General features: G+C 44.5%; 1 long non-coding RNA gene across 1 annotated transcript in view; it reads left to right on the forward strand.

Moving 5' to 3' along the window:
* The window catches only part of LOC138527285 (uncharacterized), an 84,003-nt gene extending 72,929 nt beyond the window's left edge, over positions 1 to 11,074 (forward strand). The window contains exon 4 of the long non-coding RNA XR_011283856.1: positions 10,997 to 11,074. This is a non-coding gene — a long non-coding RNA (uncharacterized lncRNA). The remainder of the gene's footprint in view (positions 1 to 10,996) is intronic.
* The last annotated feature ends 12,149 nt before the right edge of the window (positions 11,075 to 23,223 follow it).

The following is a 23,223-nucleotide window of genomic DNA, read 5'->3' on the forward strand; positions in this document are numbered from 1 at the left end:
TGCAACAGGTGCTTGGTATATGAGCTGTAGTCAAAGATCCATGCTCTGACATAGTTGCACAGGTCTAAGAAGCTTTGCATTTGCTTTACTGTGCGCGGCTTGGCTGTGTTCATGATGGCCTCAGCCCTTTCTGGGGTTACCCTTTTCCTCTCATGTGAGATCAGTTGCCCTATGTACAACACCTCCTGTTGGCAGTACTGCAACTTATCCTTGTCTACTTTGTATCCCTTCTCAGCTAATATAGTCAATAGCTGGACAGAATCATGTTGGCATTGCTCTTCAGTGATGCTGCAGATTAGAATCTCATCTACATGCTGCAACACAACACTGTCCACAGCAATATTGCTTAGGTCCATTTGCAGGACTCTGTTGAAGATAGATGGGGACTCGCAATACCCCTGTGGCAGCCTCGTACTTTTCAGGCGCATTTGTCTGAAAGTAAATGACGTCAGATCTTGCGAGTCACGGTGCAATGGAATCGAGAAAAATGCATTTTTCAAATTGATCACCGAGAAGTATTTTGCCTCAGTGGGTATGTTGCACAGAATTGTGGATGGATTAGGGACTAGAGGGAATTCGGCTTCGACTATGTTGTTCAATGCTCGTAAATCCTGGATTAAACGCCAGGACCCCCCTTTAGATTTCTTGACAGGGTAAATCACTGTGTTGCATGGTGATTCCGACGTCACCAGGATGCCCTGTTCCATCATGGTAGAAATTGTCTTTGCGATCCCTTCATCTGCTTCCCTGGACGTGGGATACTGTCGTGTCCGTGGCAGAATTGCTCCTGGTTTCAAGAGACCTACATCATAGGGCCCTGTAGTCCATACTTTGGCCGGCACTAGGGCCATGTCGTTTTCAAAGTATTCTGGGCGTACCAATGCTAACATCCTTCTCTGTGGTACCTCCCGCTTGATCATTTTGACCCAACATATGAGACTCACTTCCACCCGGTCTCTTCTAGGTCAGGGTGTTCCTCGAACAGATCGTCATCGGTGACATCAGTCACTTGATACCCTTCTTCGATGGCGACAATCGCACACCAAGGCCTGCCCTCGTCGTCACATCCTTCAACTAATACTACTTTTTCTCGCACCGCGGCAGATTGTATCATTAAAGGAAATACTTGTCCCTCCTCTTCGTGCATGGGTATTCTTGGCCTGAATAGAAACTCATCAGGGGTTCTCATAGGTTTGTCTGCGAGGCCTGGCAATCCCGCCATAAGCACTCGCATGCCATATGCGAACACTTCTGGCTCCAGTGGTATAGCTCTCACGGCTGCACGTCCAGAATATTCTCTGATCATTTCGCACACGTTTGAATAATGCATTCCTGGAGTGGAGCATACTATGCCATCCTCAGTGAACGAGATGGTCATATTCAACTTTGTCATCAAGTCCCGACCCATGATATTCACCGGGGACTGACGAGAATACAATAAGGGTACATTCATGTCGCACCCTCCCACTGAGACTGGGAGTGCATCAGTAAAGGGAACTCTGCTATGAGCTCCAGTAAAACTCTGGGTATCTATGGCCTCGCTGGACAAGGAGAACCTTCCTTCTCGTATGCACGAGCGTGTTGCACCCGTGTCAATTAAGAAGGAATATTCCTTCCCCCCTATGATGACATTTACCCTAGGCTCCCTGTTAGGGTCTGGTGTCACTGATAGGATAGAGCACATCAGAGTTCCCTGTGAGCCGTCCTATTTCATATATAGGTTCGGTCCACTGTATACCTGTGGGTTTCCCCCACCGGAATTAGTGCCCTGAGCCACTTGCGGCAGTGTCTGCTGGGGTTGTCCCTGTGGTACATTCTCCATGTTCTGTGGCTGGACCATTTGCTGCGCACCTTGCTGCAAGCCAACCGCCTGCTGCTGCACAGTATCGTTTTGTGCACTGCCCTGTTGTGGGGTAGCAGGTTGATTCACTATGCCTGTCCCCAACCCTTGGTTGATCTGCCACATGCTTTGGCTTCTGCACATGCACGCCGCGTGTCCTGTTACTCCACACAACCAACACACTGGCGGCGGTCGGGCCATCTGTCCATCTGGCATAGTCGGACTGGCCATCGGTGCATTCTGGATACCATTTTGAACATTCTGTAAACCTCCTTGGTTACCTCTAAATCCTCCCTGATTGCTCTGCCATCCTCTTCCTCCAAATCCCCTTCCTCTCGGGTAATATCCTACGTTATCCTGATTGTTTTGTGGCGGGTGAGAGGCACGTTGTGCACTCGATTCAGCTGGACTTGTTAGCATGGCTCCCTCGAGAGCATAATTTGAGAGCTTCCTTTGCACCAGCTTCGCCTCCTCTCCCTTACGCGTTGCCTCTTTCTTCCGATTCTTTTCTTGCAACAGTCTACAATAATGGGCAATCGTCAATTGGATTTCGGCCCACGGTTTCGCTTCTATTCCTACCAATTTTTTTGAGCTGTTTTTGCACCGGTTCTGGTAACCCTTGGCACAATATATGATAGAGTACAGGGATAGATTTCTTCCAAGACTCATGCGTTTCGAGCACCCACGTGTCTTGAAAATTCTGGATATAAAGCAAAGGGTCCTCTGACTCCTTCATTTTTCTAATCATTATAGCTCTCATATCAGATGTGTCTGGATATAGCGTACGCAGCGCTTTCCACACTGCGGCTCTACAGTTGTTAAATGGCGCTCCGTCATGAGAGGTGTTAGTTATGGTTACCCTGGGGTATCCTGCCCTTTTCCACACGTCATCTGCTCTTTCATGAAAGTATAGCAATTAGAAGACCCTTGATGTCCCCTATGGCTAGAGTGACGCCCCCCCGACATTTTCTCTAGCTCATGTATTCACTTTCCGGCTCCCGATGTCAGCATTGGAAGCTTATTTTTAAGATTCTCTCGGTCCATGTGTGGCCATGGAATATATTGCGGTCTTGCTCCCCCCTTTTCTAACAGTGGGATTTGGAATGCGCAATCCTCCTTTTCCTTCTCTATACCTCCTCGGTCTCTTGCCTGGGCGGCGTTCCCGCCTTGCCTTCTACCTGGCAATGCCCTTAACCTATCTGTATAGGCAGGTGCCGACGCTCCCCTCTGACCGTGGGGTGTCTCTTCATGTCGGCTGGACCGTCCAGCGGACTTCGATGTCCTATTTATGGACCCGCTAGCATCTGACCATCGTATCTCTCGGTTCCCTGGGAGTCACTTTTCACACCGCCTCTCTTCGTCATACGCCACTTCCTCTGCTTCCCCATCGGAGTCAGACTCTGAATACTCCCAGTTTACACAACTTCTTGCATCATCTTCGTTCTGCCCAATTTCTAGTCTATCTAGGGACTGTCCCCTACTCCCACTACTTTGGGTGACATCCTCAGTGTCATATAGCTGAGTGCTCTCTAAGCGCTCATCTTCCCTTCCCTCTTGGGAGATTCGTTCCAGTCCCATCTCATCATAGATTTTATCAATCGTTTCCCTGATGCTTCTGGTGTCGAAGTCATCATCAATATTTGTCCTGCTTGTACCTTGTACCGCATCGCTTGCAGGAAAGAACTCTTCTATGTCTTGCCAGTCTACAACAGGATTGGGTTTTTTCACTTCCTGTTGCAAATATTCTAAATCTCGCGCCCTTTGCCTGCATTTACTTTCTGCTTCCTCATCCATTTCTCTTCGCTTCTTCGCTTCCTTTCTATCCTTATCCACTTCCCTCATCCGTTCATCTCTACGTTCCTTTGTCCTTCCACTTTCTTCGTCTTCTCACTTTTTTACCTTTCTTTCGTGCACTCTCTTCCCTTCCTCTAACCTTAGCATGTTCTGACTGTACTTTTCATAGGCTGCATATTGAGTGCGACTGAGCGGTATACTTTGCTCTTCGCGATATAGTTGTTCTCGCCTCAACCTATCCTTTTTTCTTGCCCTCTCGTTTCTTATGTCCACTTCCTTCTCCCTTTCCTTTCTTTGCGCCTCATCAGACCATTCACTCGGCCTTGCACCATCACTTCCTTTTCCATCTAACTTCAACAGTATCTGCCCTCCCATCCATTCGTCCTTTATAGATGTTAACTCATCGGTTCCTTTCCCCTTCTTTCCCTCTCTCTCTCTATCGAGAGGTGCACTTGTTTGTGCCTGGTCCTTCCTTTCCTCACCTTGCCTCTCTTTTTCCCATGGGACTGTGGAGGCCGAGTCAATTTCCTGTTCCTTCTCTTTCATCTCGTCACTGCTACACGCAGGTGACTCATATGCAGGGTTGCTATAACCTGTGGCTGCCTTAAGTTCTCTTAGTGGGTAAAGACCCTCCGACTTACTTCCCTCAACAACTGGTTCCGGCGGGGCAGGTGGCGCGGTAGTTGTCTCACCCCCCTCCGTAAATATATTTAATATCCAGTCTGTGGGGGGGTTCTTCTTCTTTTACTTGTTCAAACATTTTCCAGAGCTCGAGAACAGCAAGGCGTTTTTCGAGATTCTTCCCGCTATATGTCTTCCCGCTATATGTGGCATGTAAGAAGGTGGTCATGTGCTGTAAAACAGCCTTAGACAATGACCCATTTTGGGGCCACGGCATAAACATTTTATTTGCGGTGCCCTTAACCTACTCCTGACTATATTTCTTCAATTTTGTTGCGTGCTTTGGCAACTGCTTGCACAAATGTGCAAGTGGGGTAACTTCTTCCATTCTTAATTTTGTCATCAACAATGTTCATACAGTTTTTCAACTATACGCTATTATGAGCAAGCACCACATACGTGAGCTCCAATCCGACTTTCCCGCAAAATTTTATACCAACAGTTTTACTCAGTGGCTATTCCCTCTCATTTACAGAATCGCTTAAAGCAAAAATACATTGCCATCAATTAATAACACAATAATTCCACATTCAGCAAACACAGGACATATAGGACAGACGCTTGACAGACTAGACAGACACCAGCTGGTCATACGTATACCTGCCTTCTAATTGTTACTCCGTCATGGGATTTGAACGAACCCCATTCTTACGCCTTTAAACGTAAGCGTAGCCTACTATCCCCCCTCTGTGGGCTCTGGGTTCACGTTCTTTCTGACCACTCTTTAAAGCACAGGAACAAGGCGAATTTTACAGTTTTCTCTCGGGTGCCCCCCGGTATTCCTTACAGTTTTTTTTTCTCGGGTGCCCGCCCAGTATTCCTTACAGTTTTTCTCTCTCGGGTGCCCCCCCGGTATTCCTTACAGTTTTTCTCTCAGGTGCCCCCCCGGTATTCCTTACAGTTTTTCTCTCGGGTGACCCCTGGTATCTTTCCCCAATTACTTCAGGTGCTCGGGACTTTACCCCCTATACATATACAGTCTTTTCTCCTTCTAGCTGTTTTATTTTTTCTCTGCCACCCTCCGTTACCTTTCCCGTTCTTACTCTGAGGCCTATAAGATCTTTGCCAGGATAACGAGTTTTGTTGTTTCACTCACCGATCGCCTCTTTTCCTCTCTGGAACTTCAGGATCACTGCCCTTTCCTCTTCCTGCTTTTATGGATTTCGTCCGATCCGCTGCCCGTGGGAATGAGAAGGGTTATGCTTGGGAAGCCGGATTCCTTCAGACCCACTGCAGATTTTTTGGGGAATAATTACACTATCATTGTCCACGGGTTGCTTCTCAGCCTACTCAGCCGGAATAGCGAAAGGACTCGTGATGTAACCGAAGGCCCAGAGTTACTTCGTGCCGCCAGTCTAAAGGTGTCTTATAATATATCAATCGATAATCTATAATCGATGGCCGAAACCATCCTCACGCTACCAAGTGTTGACGAGGAGAGGAAATTACTGACGGGCCCATTGGTCAGTACTCACCTTCGAAAACTAGTAATACAAGATAGCTGCACCATGCGAGGACAGAGTGCAGGATTCACATACTCCAGCAAGGTTCAATAATCAGGACTCAGTAAATTGGCAAAGGGAAGTCCATTTAATGATACATACATCAGCTTATGGAAATCAGCAGCATCCGAACACCTGCCTTACCCCGACTTCCTCAAACTTCAGTCAAACAGTCTCTTTTATGGGCAAAATCCGTCATCATTGACATCTAATTCTACAAAAAATCATCATGCAATATAATTGGTTGGGAAAGGTAACTTAAGTATAGGTGCTATATCTGTATATGGAAATAACGCAAGTGGATTGGATAACTCTTATCGGGTGTGTGTCTAACGCCCATCCCTCTACAACACACATGATTGACGTCACTACAAGTACGATGTCTCATTGGTTACAGTGTCTATAGGACCCTAGATTACATGGTCCCTTGTGATAGGGCAAGTTACACCCCTAAACATAAATCTCCATTTTAATTAGCAGCATGCAGAGTAGACACCCAGGTGCCTAGTGTCCCAAGATTCACCCTTCCTCCCTTCCATCAATCAGTGTTTTAGGGCTATGTGTCAATTAGTTGGCTGGGTATGGTCTCAGATCTGTAGTCTCTTATCAGGAAAAGTCATGGCACCCTCGGGTTCTGGATGACATCAGGCGGTGGTACATCTTCGCGCCTGTCTGGTCACCTGCTGGTCCACCGTGAATCTGCTTCAGTTTCCAACCTTTTGTGCATTTAATTCTGTGTGCGCTTGGCCACCTGCATGGGCCTCCCTTATCTTGACCTTCACGGGCGGGCTGGTATGCTCTGAAGCTGGAGTCTCGTGAGCTCATGCTCACCTCCCCTTCTCTGGTTGACCTCGATCTCCCCGGCGTAAGCCTCTCTTTGTTGAGTTTCGATTCTGCTCCTTCTCTGGTCTTTGCTGGGTTTCGAAACTAGGCCTGTCAGGCCTTTGGCCGTCTGGGTACATTTCTGCTTTCACAAAATGGAGTCGCACGTGTACATTGTGCAGTATTGAGGTAGATATATGGTTGGCGCTTGCCGCTCTATTCTTCTACTAAGCATTGCAGGCAGTATCGATTTCTTAGCATCTTGCGTTTCAATCTTATTTACACACATTCAACAGGGTGGTTGCTTCTATCTTGTCTCATGGCACCATTCTCTTATGTTTTAACAGTGTCTCTCCCCTGCATCCATTATAATTATCCTTGCAGTTACTAGTACTGGCATACGTGCTTTCAGTAGCCAATTCCGTTTGTTCTCGGGGCTGCTCGGGCCCTTGGTTTATTTCCATTGGCCTTCCATTAAGGCTTTAGGGGTCTCCTCGTGGACCGTATGTAGGCATTCCTCATTTCGTATCAGTGGCTGGTAAGGCGGTCTGATAGGGTACCGTGCTGCCCAAGGTTGTTGTGTTATGGCTGCTTCAACCGGTACTGATCTCCTTATTTACAGGGGGCAGAGTCCCAGTGCGGCTCTCTGTTGGTTCATTTGCTCCTCATACGTCACGTACATCGGCGAATACCTTACTGGCAACTCGCAATGGGGGCAGGGGTGCAGGTCATATCTGGGACCTCTTCTACACACCTCCCCTGGATCTGGCTGTGTAGCGCTCAACATTCCTAGCACTTCCTCCATGGCTCTCCCAAAAGCTCCGACTCCCCAGCACTTACCCCCTCTTCCTATCTGCACTTGTACATTCTGAATACTCACAAGGCATAGTAGGTTCGTCCCTCTTCCTCTTCCCCTCAGCTCTTAATATTATGTTATAATGAACCCTCCCTCCCTCTCTGCCCTGTGGGCACTTTGAAACAGTATATTCTTATTGTTTAAGTGCCTAACAAGCAAACAACAACTAAATAAATACATAATTACTGTAGGAAATTCAGCAGGACTTTGCCCCTTCCTTATGATGCATAAAGCTAGTCTATGCTTCCAACCTACAGTCTCAGCTTTTATTTTGTTGTCATTAAAATGTTTATTAAATATTATTTAAATAATACACAAAGAAACACAAAGCACTCCCAGAAAGCGAGACCAGATATCATCATAAAGGGTAATCTTCTTACAGGTTTTCTATAGGACTGCATAATTCAGGAACCCATTCTATCTTAGTTGGAGAAGGCACAGCTTTCCTCCCTTTCAAGATACATTTTTTTGCCATTGTGGCTTTTCTGAACACGAAACACATCTGTGCAAAAAGACAACTCATCCAATTGTGTAGCACTGCCCAAAATGGGAGTGCCAAAAGTATAATCCAGATCCATAAGCAGTACAGTATTAATGGGACTTGTTACATCAGACCAGAAATTATAGATTTTGGAGCAGGCCCACAACATATGTTCTATAGCACCTTTTCTGTGCCTGCACCCCCAGTATATTTCAGTCTCAGAGACCTCTATCAAACATAGTAGCTGGTGTCTAGAGAACTGTGCAGTAGCACCTGGAGCAGAGGTGTTGCTAGTGGGGGGGCTGAGGGGGCTATAGCCCCGGGTCTTTTGGTTGTAGTCCCAAATAGAAGCTCAGGTGTTACATCCACATTGCTGCCTAGCCCTGAGTCCCGCCAGTCCTGACATTAGCTGAGCCCCTGATCTTCTCCAGACCTAGCAAAACCCCTGACCTGGAGCATTCAAGTGCCAGATGGAATTACCAATAAATGATCTCAGACCCAAATACCCAGACAAACTCAAGGAATATGGCAAAAGAACTACGTTATTATCAGCTCAAATAAAGTAGGGAAACCTAGAGAACAAACAGATTGCAGCTCACTGACTCTCAAATAAAGTTCAGTTACGAAAAACCTTTATACCTCAATGTACGTCAGCCCTGACGGCATCCTACATGGCAAATAGTAAAAACCTGTCGAAAGGAGGGGTTTGTTAGGTGAACACCTATACATATACTTAGTTTAGTTGTTAGTAACATAATTGGCTCTCCCTTATCTTGTAGGCATGCCTTAAACTTCCTTTAACTACATGTAATACAGATTAATGGTAGAATAACAACAGTAGATTGGCTTCTGCAACAATGTATGGTTCATCCTTACATAGGCCCTTTGGATTGGTTGGCATTCTCTCCCCACCTTGGACATTCGGCTTGTTAGCAGCACGTAAGCAAAACGAGACCCGGGTGCGGGGAACAACGCCAGACCACTACCCACTTGACCAATTAGCTTACCATCTCTCATCAGTTAGGCCCTAAACCAATGCTTTTCTGTAGTTGACCTTGCCGATTGTGCTCTTCCTCTGAACTTTAAAGGGAGTGAAGGTATATTGCTATCTTCACCTGGAGCTTCATGAATAGGCCTTGTTTTCTGGTCTTGCACCACGTGCGAGGAAAACAACATTTTGCCCATTCTCACCATTTTATTTAGTGCTCTTTGATTCAACTATACTGGGTGCTATTACTTCTCTTGGCCTCTGGAGACTTGGTTGCTCCGTCTTGCATATGCTTTCTGCATCTTTAATTGTTCAATACTTGGCACTTGCAAATGCTCACTCCTTTGCTTAATTTAAGAGAAATATGTCATGCATATGTAGCTTATCCTCTTTGACTCTGTTTGTGCCTTGCAGTTGCATCTTGCTATGGCACACTTGATCGCAAGCCAAACTGATATTCTTAGTTCTTCGCACAAATCTGTTTTCCAGCACCTGTCAGCTATGCAGCCTTGGTCTCTCTCCTCGAGGCTTCTCTTACTATTTATACAGAGTCAACGTCTATCTTTTCATCATGGCTGCTTTACCCATGTTCTATTTTCTACTGCAGAAAGCTTCTATATGATGTCTCATCTACCTTGCCTTTCTGTGTATATACATCTACTGCATCTCTTCTCACTTGTCTTCTCAGTGTATATAATTTCTTTGTGTTTACATACATGTTCACTTTGTTACCTCAGTTACATCTTCATTCTTCAAGTATTCACATATCATTTCAATGTGTCATCATGCCTTCTCTTCATGACATCACTTTACACTTGTCAGATTTCACTTCTAGCTCTTCTATGTTCTATGGTGTATACAGACATCTTTCTACCACGTCAGTTCGAGGGTACATTCGATGCGGTTATCTGAGTGCATAACGTCTCTCATATCTTCGATGCAGTACTGGGCTGATACCTGGTGTCATGCACAGTGCCATCTTGTTGGTCTTCCAATATGACGGAGGTGAGGGGCCAGGCACTATAGATGACATGTACATCTGCCTCTCTACAAAACTCTGTGCAGAATTTTGAACGTTCGTGCTCTGTTCCCCCGTTCAGGAAAGACAATCTTTTTTCCCACAACATTCAGCTCAGTATTTATAGCGAGAAATCAGCAGTTACTGATAAAGGAGCAGACAAAGAGACAGACAGTAGAGAAAGAGGAAACCGATGTTCGTATAAAATGATCTTAAAGCAATGAAAAACAGACAGGAACAATGATAACAAATAAACAGAGGAACACATTTTCCTGCCTTAACACATATGAAATGACTTACATTGCTTTAGCCCTATTGCTTGCTTTTGCGGTCAGTAATCCTGATTTAAATGTATGAATCTCCAGTGAAAGAAGGGCAGGCTCTAGGGATGAAGGCTGATTATTGAGGTATTATTGACTGTCAAGGGTACCAGTACCTGTAGCAGCACATAGTGAGTGTTTATTGATAGGTAGTTTATAAGAAAAATGAAGTAAGTTGTGTGATAATGCACTGTGGCACTTGAGGTTTGTGCAAGTTTGTTGAAAAAATAAAATATAGACATTGAAATGAAAACGAATATTTGAGTATTCTGTATTAGTAGGTAACATAAAAAGAGGGACATATATGTAAAAACGTATGTTTAGAGGTAAAGAAATAGTAAAGAAATAAAAATCAACATAAATGATATTTTGCTGTAGTAATAAAGCCACTTGACATTTCAGAAATTGATTTTTATAAAAGTAAAATAAAAAAATACATTAGAGGAGAAGATGAATGTGTGTGGTGCCATTAAGAGAATTATGTAAAATATTACGTGGATGTTGGGCAACGCCCCAGAAAGGCAATTAGTGGAGGGGGAGAAAATGTCCATCGACAATCTGCTAACAGAAGTCTAGGTGTGACATCCTTATCCCACTGTGATTTAGCCATTTAAAGGTATAATGCATATTTTGGAAATCAATATTGGCAGCTCGTCAGTGCACCTATTTGTTAATGCCCTGTTTCCATTCACAGATAATGCCTTTCAATGGAGGATTACAATCTCATCAACGAGTAAGAGTGGTATGTGCTATTCCAGCTAATGCAACAAGGTATGTAAGAAAATCTCTGCAAGTGATGCTGTGGGAGAGGGACACATGTTGGTACTGGATGTTCAATTGCAGATCTGTGCATTTCCACATTGGCCTTCTTTCTGGACACAGTCTCTACATAAGGCTGCATTGCCTTGAGATGGCAAACTGATTTTCCCTTTTAGTACTTTTTATGGGTCCCCCGACATGGGTATATTGTGAAGAAGGACCTACAGAACACACACGTCATAAATGTATATGGTTCAACAAAGCTTGTGTTAACTTTATCAGGATTGAACTCCTATAGGTTCTCTAGGTGGATCACTCTACAACTAATAAGGGATACTATGTTAAAGGTCTCAGGACGGGGTAACGCAGTAAGGTTCCTAATGCCTAACTATGGGAAAAATGATCTTCCGCCAGATACTCTACTGTATGATACAATCTCAGGGATAGATCACCCAGGCGCTTCTTGCTTCACACTTAAGGCCTTAGGGATATAGCTCCCAGCTCACTTTCAACCTTCACAGTCTCAGTCACGCGGATGCGCCACCAAGCTTCTACTGTCACCTCTCCTCCTCTTAGGGTGCTTGTCAGGCAACCCTCCAGCCATGGGTCGCCAACAAGTTGCCACACGTCTAGATATTGGAACCTATCAGCCATGGGTTGCTCTCTTGCGCCAACATGCAACTCCCTACCATCTCCTCATTTATTTCTCTGGTGTGTTTTTTTTCCCAAGGATCTCATGCAGCACTCGGTAGATTCTTGGGTCTCTCTCTAACTCCCAATGTGTGAGATAACCCTGAGCTCTGGGGTTCTCTTCTCAGATTGGTCTCTCCCAGCGGTACACTAGAGGTTTTTTTTTTTTTTACATTTATAAAGCGCTCACACAGCCCGCAAGGCGCTGTTACAGGAATTGTTTTTTTTTTTTTTTTTGTTTTAGTTACGTATTTATAACGCGCTTAAACACCCAGAGGTTTTTAAGCGTGGACCCGGGGATCGAACCTGTTGTTGCTTCGTGTCGTCTTGCTTCCAAGACGCGCACGCTGCCACTGAGCTATCCACCTGGGTTCCCCAAGCTGCTTCCTTTAGACTCCTTACCTCCTGCCCCTGCTGCCTGATTGGTAGCCTGGTATCTGCCCATTCTTAGAGTAAGCTCAGCCTTTCCATTGCATCTTGATTGAGGTAATTGCAAACTAGAAAACCTGATATGTTAGTACATATTCACCCTGTTAGTAGTAGGTTATTCCACTTTCCACATGCCATTCAAATAGCGGGTGGGCATCCCTGGTGCCCAACGCCCCTCTGACCCTCCATGGAGAGAAAGTGTGTGTGACTTCGACAAAATATGTATACTCAGCCCGTTAACACTAACTTCGTGTTTGCCTTTTGTCAAAAACTGGCAACTCAGTGGTGCAGGGCTTTCTGCTTTTTTTCTCTTGCAGAATACCTTTTTTCTTTCTTTGTTGTTGTGTGTTTGTTTCTTGATTCAGCATATTGCTCTTGCCCGATGGCCTGAAAAATGCTGTTTCTATTGTCAAGTGCTTTCCTATTGGTCAGGTGTTGGAGTATCACTCTCTGATATACTACCTCTCGGTTATTCCCACACAGAGAAAATAACCTTTGTAACTTGCAGACTAATTCAAGTTTGATCTGCATTCCTTGCTATTTTACGAGTAGGAGAATGCTTCTGGTGCATTGTCCTAGTTTAGATTGGTCACCTGTACTTCTTTTTGATGTATTTGTTTGTTCTGTAACATGCCGACATGCTGTATTCTGGCTACTTTGCAGCGTTTGGGTGCTCATCAGGATCATGACATCATGTAAAGATTGGGAGCAATGTTTGCCTTTTTCCATTTGATTGATTCGTGTATCATTGCAAATTTAGAAAACACCAGATCTTTATTCGGTTTCTTGGATTTAGTGAGTGGGGGTCAGTGTTTGAGCGTTTTGGTAAAGAGGGTAACCCCAAAACTGTGTTGTGTAGTGCTTTAAATGATAGCATGCCATTCTATTTCCAGCACTGGCTAATACTGCAAATACCATAGGACCCATTTTTCCCAGACCTGGATTAGTTCAAGGTTTTAAGGCCAGGGTTCTTCAACAAGATAGAATACTTTGATAGTGGGAGTCTGAACAACTTCTTACAGGCTACATATCTACTGTTATTTCACATTTTTGACTACAGGATAATTGCACAGTGATGACGATTTAATGATTGACTTCTCAATGGCCACCCATCTAGAGGAGGTTTAGAAATCCTGGATCAAACAAGTATCATGGTTGGTGTAGGGTAGCATTCACATGAGTGTGAGGGAGCCAAAGTCCCCCCCTTTCCATTGGCATACAGACATTCTGGGTAAATATTCATTATTATGGCATTCAGTTCAGCGGAAAATGAGAGATTAAGGGTGTCCCACCTACCAATGTCAGTGTCGAAGCTGACATTTTATAGATATTGGTGGAGAGAGATTTATATATTTTTTTTTTACAGAGGATAATATCTATGTATGCAAGATAATTGCCCATCAATTTCAAGGTCATTACATACCATTTTGAACAATTAATTGTATATCCCTCAATGGCGTTGAACATCCCAATTAGCTATAGGTGATTTGGGATTAAGATGAGGGGGTGATGGAGTGACCAGCATATTGTCTGAAAGTATTAGTCTTTTGGTTTCTTCTCTGCCAAATCTTATTCCTTTGTTTTAGGTGTTGTTCCAGATCACAGTTGCCAAGGGGTGTAGTGCTATTACGGATAGGAGGGGGTACAACTGGCAGCCTCGTATGGTTCCTTCCCTCATTTCAGGTTTGTTAGATAGGATGCAGTTTGCAAGTATTTGTGCTGCGGAACCTGTGTCTATGACCTGCTAGCCTGGCACAATCTTTCACAGTGGAACATTCTTTTAAGTAACAATGGTCTTTACCTTGGAGGTCTCATGTGTCAGCTTTCTGCCAATGTGGATCTATGGGTTTCTGTGAACAGATTATGGGGCTCATGCCCTTCATCCCAATAATGGCAGCGGGATGGAAAATATTGACATTTAAATATATGCGTTCACTGTTCTCTCTAAATAAGGAAAACTGGGCAGGTTTCTCAAGGGTGGATTTAGGGTGTTCCAGAGTTTTTGGGCAAGGTCTTTAATGGTTTGCCTCTGTGCTTCAATGGCTGAAATTAACTTAGCAGGGCCCTATTTTAAGGTTTAGCACAAGATGTAAAGGCTTTGTAAATAGTGCACGGCTATGGCAATTTCATTGTTTACTCTACTGGGAGTGAGTGTAGTTCTTTCAGTGTTGGGGCAATATCATCCAGCTTCTTTGGGATTTAAACACAGCCTAGTAGGTTAACAACAGAATTCCTGGAGTTTCTGGATCACCTTCTTTGATGCCCATACTTAGATTAAATAGGATTATTTTTAGACCAAATTGAATGTGTGATTTCGATCATTTGCTTTGTTTGGTGGATTGGTAGTTATGCTTCTTAGTATCATGAGTTTCATGATCCATTTTAGGACATATGTTCTTCTTTTTAGACAATCAGAATGTGTGGAATCCAGGTTCTAACCACCAGTAGGGGTCTGCAAACCATGCTTCACCCTTGTTCTTTTCACCTTTTCCAGCTCTCTTCCCAAGCAGCAAGCATTGAGACGAAGCTCTAACTCCCTGTAAAAGCTGCATTGCAAGTTTCCCTGTGTGATGTGTACACACTGAGCACAGGGCAAAGAGATACAGACAAGATCTGTCACAAGAGGTCCAAGGTGAATGTTCCCTTTGTCCCACTACACAAGCTCTAACAGTGTGAAAGCCCTTAATATCAACCTCTATTGAGTTCCTGGTGATTGTCACCCTTTCTAATGGTCTTCAGCTGTGCCTCAAGACTACTAACTAGGGTGACTGTCCTCCACTTAACAGTGGAACCCTCTGGAGCAGACTCTAATGCTTCAATATCAAATGTTGGTCACAGCTCTAAACATATCAGATCATCCGGTTATCCCGAGCCATCTAAAAATAGCAGATCCCCTCTACCATCAGCTAAAATCTTTTAAGTGCCCGTCAGTCTTCTTAAACAGTTTTTTGGTCATTAATGATATGCTGATATTATTATAGTTCTGGAGCTTTTGTTTGACCTCATCCTCCACGATCTTGAACAGGACGGGAGTTTGGGTCTTGTGCCATAGCTAGATTTGTATTTGGAATTGATTGCTGGCCTTTGCATATATGATTGGGACACTTGCCGTTGTACATTTTCTGGTGGATGGGTTTCTCAACTCTACAATATTCGGTTCTCAAGCATCCACAATGGCCTTGAGGTTTATCAATGATCATGGCTCAGTCAGGAGGTTGCACACTTTGATCATTCCTGCCACATGGGTTAGTTAATGTTCATCGTTGAGAAAGAGCAAGTAGGGTGGGGCACAGTTGTAATGTTCTGTGACCTCCTGGATGGTAACTGTGATATTTGGCTATATGTGATTTTACCAACAGACATTACAGAGTGGTACATTTCATCCAGAACAAAATACAGAAAAACACAGAATATTCTTTCATTTTTTATTTGCCCCCTACCCCCCATGCCTGCTGGTTTTCTACCCTTATAATGCCACCCAACCCCCTCCCGGCTCATTTTAACCCCTTACCCCACTACACTTTATATATTTATTTAATGTTTTTGGTGTTTTCCGGTATTATGGTCCTCAGTGAAATGTACCACGCTGTAAAGTTTTCGGTAAATTGACTGGGTACCTGCTATTCTTGATGCTGGTCTCAAAGATATCCAGGAGGTGATAACTGGTGGTACTATTCTAGTAATCTTCTCTAATTTGCACCTCCTTTCTTCCCTTTTTTCCTAAACCCTCTCCTCCTCCTGCTCTGGAGAGAATTGTGAGGTAACAGTGAATATGTGTGAGAGTGTGCTGTAAGGGTCTAGAAGTAGGAGACCAACACACAGGCGCCATCATTTTGGTGATAGTCTTTTATTAGTGAGAATATTAAAGAAAAAAGCCCTATCTGACCCTAGTTCTAAGAGGGTTTTCCCTGCCTCAACCAAATACTAAGGAGTCTGTTAGGATGTCCGTCTAAAGAAAAAGAGTTCACCGTCCCGTGGCCAAACCTATTTCCAGCCTTATACTATAAACTAAACTTAACGAAAAGGGGGGGCCTTGTTGGTCCAGAAGAATTCTTTCATTTTGTCATTTGTTATCATGCCTTTCACCATAATTATGGTTCCAACACGCTTTTGGTTGAATGCCCTCGGAGGGACTGGAGTATAGAAATTTGGAAGAATTTGGGAGTTGCTATTATGCGTGTGTGCATTTCAGCTATAAAAGTTATGCAAGGGTGGCCAAGACCGTGCTAGACACCCATGTCCATGTCTAAATGGAGTGTGTATGAGCGCAGCAGAGGTATACTATGGACTAAAGGGGGCGATTGTGTTTAAGGAGATAGAGTGTTATGTGGGAAGCTACAGTTTGAATTGTCATTAAATGTAGCTTCAGTCTTATGGCAGAGGTGATGTGCAATAGTGTTTGTGTGATATCTGAGTGCAGGGTGTGAGGGTGAGACTGTGTGTTCCAAGTTGTGAATGTGCGGTCTGCGAGAGGAGAAATGGGTTAGCTGTACAAACAATCATGCCTACTTCCTGGGTTCCATCTACGTACAAGGAGCAGTGCTACGTATCATAGGTGATCTAAGTGCTAGATGAATGCATTATACTCACCCTCTGAGAGTGGGAGATTGCCATCCCTAGTTCATTCTAGTGTGCAAGGAAGGTTCCCATTTCATGATTACATGCAGTGGCATGGCCCACCCTCCTGTGCTTTAGAGTTACATGCCGTGCCAGTCACAAGCGAGTGGTCTGAGGTGCCTAATTGTCCTCCTACGGGATGATCAGTGTGTTTTTCCGAAGGTGCATTTTAAGTGTAAAGCATTGCACATATGAGTTCAGTACCTGGGCCACTGTCAGGAATTGTTCCGGGTACAATTTGCTAGAGTGACTACCAGAGTCCTCCATGTGCACTTGGCATCCCACAAGGAAGGTTGGGTGTCAGAGCAAAGCGGTTGTAAGGAAAGAAGGGGCTAGTAACTGACAGGATGGATGGGAGGGGGAGTGTGCAGGGGGTAACTGCAGGATGATTTGTGTGTGCGAGAAATGGGGAGTGGGCGCAGGGAGGCAGGGGAATCAGGAAGTCTGGGGGAGCAGCTAGGTTTTGAGGGCTTTCCTGAAGGCCATGTGATCCTCTATGAGGTGCAGCGCGAGGGGGTGGGAGGTCCAGAAGGTGGGTGCGAGGACAGAGAAACATGCACCTCCTAGCCTGGAGAACTTGAAAGGAGGGACTATCGGGGGGTGGGGTGGTGTGGATCCTGATCTGAGGATCCTGATCTTGCGATTATTAATGATCATTATTATTATTATTATTATTATTATTTAATTATTATTCTAGTGGGGCATGTGAGGACGGCATGGTATCACAAGTATACACTGACACAAGTGCTGCACGTTTCAAAACCTTTTATTGATGGTTTTAGAAAGGTTGGAAAACTCATATCTTGCCCTATAACCAAGATGGGAGTATTCTCGACCATCAAACAAAAAAGAAAATACAGTCCTAGTCAGTCAAAGTTAAATGGCCTATACCAATAAACTGAATGCCTGCCCTCTTTCTGATACAATACATGTGTAAAGGGGAATGTGTTATGCAAAAAGGAAAATCAGTATTCAAAAGAAATGTCGGTATGGCTGGGTAAACTCCCTTCCCCACATTTTGTAGCATGGGGTAAGGTCGCACACTTGGACCTTGTGACACACTCTGGCTTCAGACACAAGGATGCAGTTTGTTTCGTGGAGCAGGGCCCAGTTGGCCTTCCACGAAAAGAGTTATTAGTTTGTATGCTGAACCTCTCGGCCTTCTCTCAATCAAGCCCAGATCACCGTGTATCTTGAAAAACAGTTCAACACAAAGTTAATTTCCTTCTGATTACCAAAGTTCAGTGCAGGGTTTCCACCACCCCGCCGGGCTCGAACGTTTCAATCACAATTTGTGGGGCTCCCTTCCCTAAGCTTCACTCACACTTTCATAGGCTTCCCTCGGTTGGGATCAAGCTTCCTTCAAAAGTTTGTTTCCTTCCACTGTTGAAGACTTTCGAAACTGCAAGGCTTTTGATTTGACCTCAGCATGACCATTTCGTCCTCCTTTCTTCAATTTGTGGGGTTCCTTTCCCCAAGCTGCAATCTCACTTTCATAGGCTTCCCTCAGTCGGGCTCAAGCATCCTTCAAAATGTCACTTTCACACTCTCCATAGGCTTCTCTCAGTCAGACTCAAGACTTGCTTTTCAGTTCCTTTTCACGTCAGCCTCCCCGGGCTTCTCACAATTATTCACAAGTTGCTACTTTGCACACATTTCTCTTTTCATATGTCCTTTCACATTAAATGATACGTTCATTCATCACACGGAATCTTTCGAAAATGCGAACGCACCTCGCAGGACCACTCCATTGATACAGTATCTTCACTTCAAACAGTCTTTAATAAAAGTACATTTTCACTCATCACTCACCGACCATGTGGTCGAAGTCTTCTCCGTAGTGACACCTCCTCCTCTCTTGCGAAGGCCACCACCTGTGCACTCCGGAATCCTCCCTCGTTTGGTTCTCATCTTGGGGAGGGGAGCATGCTGCTTTTTGCAGCACCTGGCACGCCACACCCCCTTCTCTCGTTCGCTGACCGCTTGCACATTCAGCGGTCACAGGGCAATGCGAGCATCCAGCTGATCGCCTTACAACTCAGCATTCCTGCTGATCAGCTCTCTCGATCTCCCGTGTGTCATAGCCCGCTTTAGTGGCTCCAGAGAAAGTGCTTGCCTGATCCCCAGCTTCACTCTGGAAGAACTGCTCCTTCCTGTGCCTCGCCTGGCTCAGAGCGTTTCTCAGTGTTACACCTTGTAACCATGTGTGAAGAGATAACAGGTACCCAGTTTTTGTAATTAAGATCAAGGGCCTGACCTTGCCTGATCTCATTAGTGGGACATGTCCAATGTATTGAATGGGTAGTAGCCCTTGCAGCCTAAGATCTCCCCTTCCTTGTCTCTTAGAAACGGTGGGAACTGGGAAGTTGGAATATCCCATAAAATAGGATGGGACCAGGGTATTTTGGAAGGGGGGATACCATGTCTCACCGTCGGGTGTTCCTTCCCCATTCCCTGAACACCACTCACCCAGGTGATCCATCCACACTTGTTCACTCCCAGGGTCTGGATCCAAAGGCGATGGCCGTGCCCTGGCAAGCTGAGTAAGGGTTCCCCGGGGTCTAGGCTGTGAAGCACCCTCTGGTTTTTCACAGGCAGTAGCTAGTACATTTGTTTTGGAGGAATTCGGGCCCTTTCTTGTGAATTGCATGGTGGGTAATGCACATGGCTTTGAAGGAGGCCCGTTGGCTGATGGGCAACCACTGGAGTGTTCCGAGTGCAGGGAGATGTGTTATCTGGGGGAAGAGTATGAGGAGTAGCCTTGCTGCAGGATTTTGAATCCATTGCAGCATTCTCAGTTGGAATGTAGGAATCTCTCCCTTCTTCTGGACGACAGCCCAACATTAACTTCTGGATAAATTATAATGCAAATGAAATGTTCTTCTCAAAGGGTACAAATCAAAAAGTCTCAAAAGGTTCCTTGGATTGGGGCTCCAGCAAGGCATATAGAAAGAATGTCTTGTATCCTCATAGCGGTAAGGGGATGACTCCCTCACCATATCCCTTATCAGGTTTCTCAGTGGTTTTCCTAATGCAAGGACAAGTGTCTTCTCTTTCCTGGCCTTTATAGTGTAATTCACAATGCCAAGAGAATGACTCCCTTCTCTTGGCTCCTTTTGCAACGTTCATCAATACCAGGGGGTATAACGTGCTTCCCCTGTTCATCCTCAGGCTTTTCACAGTGCTAAGAGAATAACTGTCTTCTCTTGGCTTTTTCACAATGTTCATCAACACCAGGGGGTATGCCTCCCTTCCCCTGGTCTTTTTGAAACTCTTCACGGTGCCAAAACAGTTACTCCCTTCTCTTGGTCCCTTTCACAATGTTTAACACCAGGGGAGAGGCCTCCCGTCCCTTGGTCTTTCTCACAATGTTCTCATTGTACACAGCCCACCTGGTTTCCTACCCTGCCAGGTAGTATGACTAAGAAGATGATTTTGGCGGTAGTTTATTATTGGTTGCTTCTTAACTCTTCTTGTTTCCAAATAAATATACCCGGTTCACTTTCCTGCCAGGTATTTTTTTTGTCGAGTCCCAGTACCCTCATATTGTTTTTTTTACTTTCAGGTCCCAGACCCCTTTGGTATTGGTTTCTTTCTCTCTCTTGTTGTCTAGGCAACCCTGGTCTCTCAGCCCGTGAGGGACTGCCATGAAGAAGAAGTCTCTTGATATCACTCCTTATTTGGTGCAGTTCCCAGATCTGTAGCTCACTGCGGTGTAACCCCTCTGTCCTAATGAGTCAGGTGCTCTCTCCCGCATCTCAGTACATAGGGGATAATAATAATAATAATAATAATAATAATAATTTGGCATTTATATAGCGCTACGAACCCTCAGGTATCTGAGCGCTGCTTATTATTACCCACGGTGTGTGGTGCTCATTTATCGACCTCGGAAGGATGAAACGCTGAGTTTGGCGCTGCCGGGATTCGAACCTGCGTTCGCAGGCTCTGCACTGATGTCAAAGCGAGCGCTCTACTCGCTGTGCCACTTGACCGGCTAAGAGAATAGGGCCCTTGAGGAGTCCACACACTTCCTCGACCCAGACCTAACTTACTGGTTTTAAGGCAACAGATAGGCACACTAGGGATGTGTTGTAGGGGGTTAGTGAGGAAGGTGGGTTAAGGTAAGGTGGGCCATGGGGATACCACGTTCTCCCCAAATCGTCACTTATCCCATAGGGGACTTCCCTTACCATGCGATCCACCTGCTGGGTACCACCCCAAGGCGGATTATCGGGTAGCGGCAAAACCTCCCTGTCCTCATGGGAAGGGGCTCCCCCAAAGGGATAACTGATGACATCTGGCGATTTGTCACAGTGCACATGTGTATGTGTCAGTGTGTGAGTGTGAATGTGTTTATGAGTATGAGTATGTATATGCACAGAAACCGAACTTCTATACATGAGAGAACACATACTACTCGCACTGGGTAACAACACTTCTCCTAAATGCCTGATCCTTCTAGAACTCTCTTTAGCATTTAACACTGTCAGTCGCTTCACACTTCTTAAACACATGCATTTCCACCAAGGCATACACAACTCTTCCTTACAATATATTAAGCCTTTTCACCAAACCTGTACCACCACAGTAACATTTTGAGATTTCCTATCAATTCAATGGAAATAACTCAAGGTGTCTCATGGATTCACCTTATCCCCATGGCTCTTCAATGCCTATAACAAGCCCCTCATGCACATTATAGAACAATTCCCACCAACATTTTAAGGATACGCAGACAACACATAACTTGCCTTCTCCATTTCACCAAACATCAAATCCAACAGCTCCACCGGTCAATGCATTACAGCAATACAAAATGGATGTCCCAAAACAACTTATATCTCAACCTCAGCAAGACAGAGGGCATGGTCTCTGGCACCCAACACATTCACAACCTTCCTTTTATGTGAAATAATGTAGCTCGGGGAACTTTTTGTATAGTCACTCTTAGACCTCCGCGACTTGATGCAACATAATAGTGTTACAGTGTCGCACTGTTGTGTGCAGAGAACGAAGACACAGAGTTCCCCCACTCCGTTTGTAGTAAGTGAAAAAATGGTTTCTGCACTCATCTATTACTGCGCCACAGGGAATTCAGTATCAACCAACACCAGTTTTTCTTAGTTCATCATATATTCATTGATCTCCCATAAGGATGACACGTGTTTCGGCACCCTACGTGTGCCTTTTTCAAATCTGGGCATAGATTATTTAATACACTATATACAAGATAGCCAAAAATTAATTGAAAGAATTTAAAGACAATTTTTGTAATATGTCGATAGAACAGATTCCCAGGGGTTCCCAAAAGCCAATATTCATATCAATCATATTATCAAACATATGACCGGAATGAATTAGCAATTGTTTTTAAAAAAACAAACAGAAAAAACAAAAAATCACAGGTTAGTTTCAACACAATAGTAATTACGGCAAATCGTGTGTAAATCCATTATAAAATAAAACATACCATCATGGTGCCCAGTTGAGGTGACCGGACATAAGAAAATGTCGTGGAGGAAGGAGGAAGGGAAGGGAAACATTGTGATAAAGCAGGATAAAGAAAAGCTATAAAAGACATAAACTCAAGTTAGGTTAAATTTCACTTGCTAGTTTGATTTAATATACATCCGCCTCCAAATAGGGCTTACTATCGTCGGAGTGCAAAAAGCTCACTGATGTCGTGTTGTCAAAAAGAGTCCCATCAGACTCACAAGCGCTGCGAGCACTTGGAAAATATAAAAGAAAACAATTGGAGAATATATTATTTTCCTGCGTAATACAGAGTTTAAATCATAAATCTAACACGTCAGGATTTGGGTTTCCACCATTCCTATTGTTTGTTGTGGAGTGATTAATTCGTTTTTCTTCCTATAACATGCAAAGCGTCAAAAAAGTAGTCCTTAATACATACATATCTCGTATTGTACACGCATTTGTATGCGCATTCGTAAAATAATTGTCGTCACAAAACATAGCGGCATACGGAAGCCTGCCTGTTTACTGCGGACCTAATTTCCATTGGGAGGCTAACAGGGTGGGCTTGCGCTGGCCCTCAGGGCTTACCTCATAAATCTGGTTTATGCTGCAATCCTACCCTTCCTTCATTCTTCCTCTTCCTGCCCACCTACTACCCTCACCCCTTCTATGTCTCCCTAGCAATTCTGGAAGGAACTCTCTTGTGCCCTGAACGTATTTGCTTACTAACCCTCATTAAATGTCAATGGCCTGTTCATGCATTTACATCTTGGCTTCGAACAGATAACTTTGGCATCTTGAAGAACTTGTTCGACCTAGCACCTGGATACAAGACACCAATAAAATAAACATAACATGAAAACAAATCATGATGGATTGCATGTTATAGATATGTGGCATGAACCCCACTAGTTAATGATATATTTTTGCTTGCTGAAATGATGT

Source organism: Ambystoma mexicanum, chromosome 14 (genome assembly GCF_040938575.1).
Source record: "Ambystoma mexicanum isolate Mex_15411 chromosome 14, UKY_AmexF1_1, whole genome shotgun sequence".
Taxonomy (NCBI): domain Eukaryota; kingdom Metazoa; phylum Chordata; class Amphibia; order Caudata; family Ambystomatidae; genus Ambystoma; species Ambystoma mexicanum.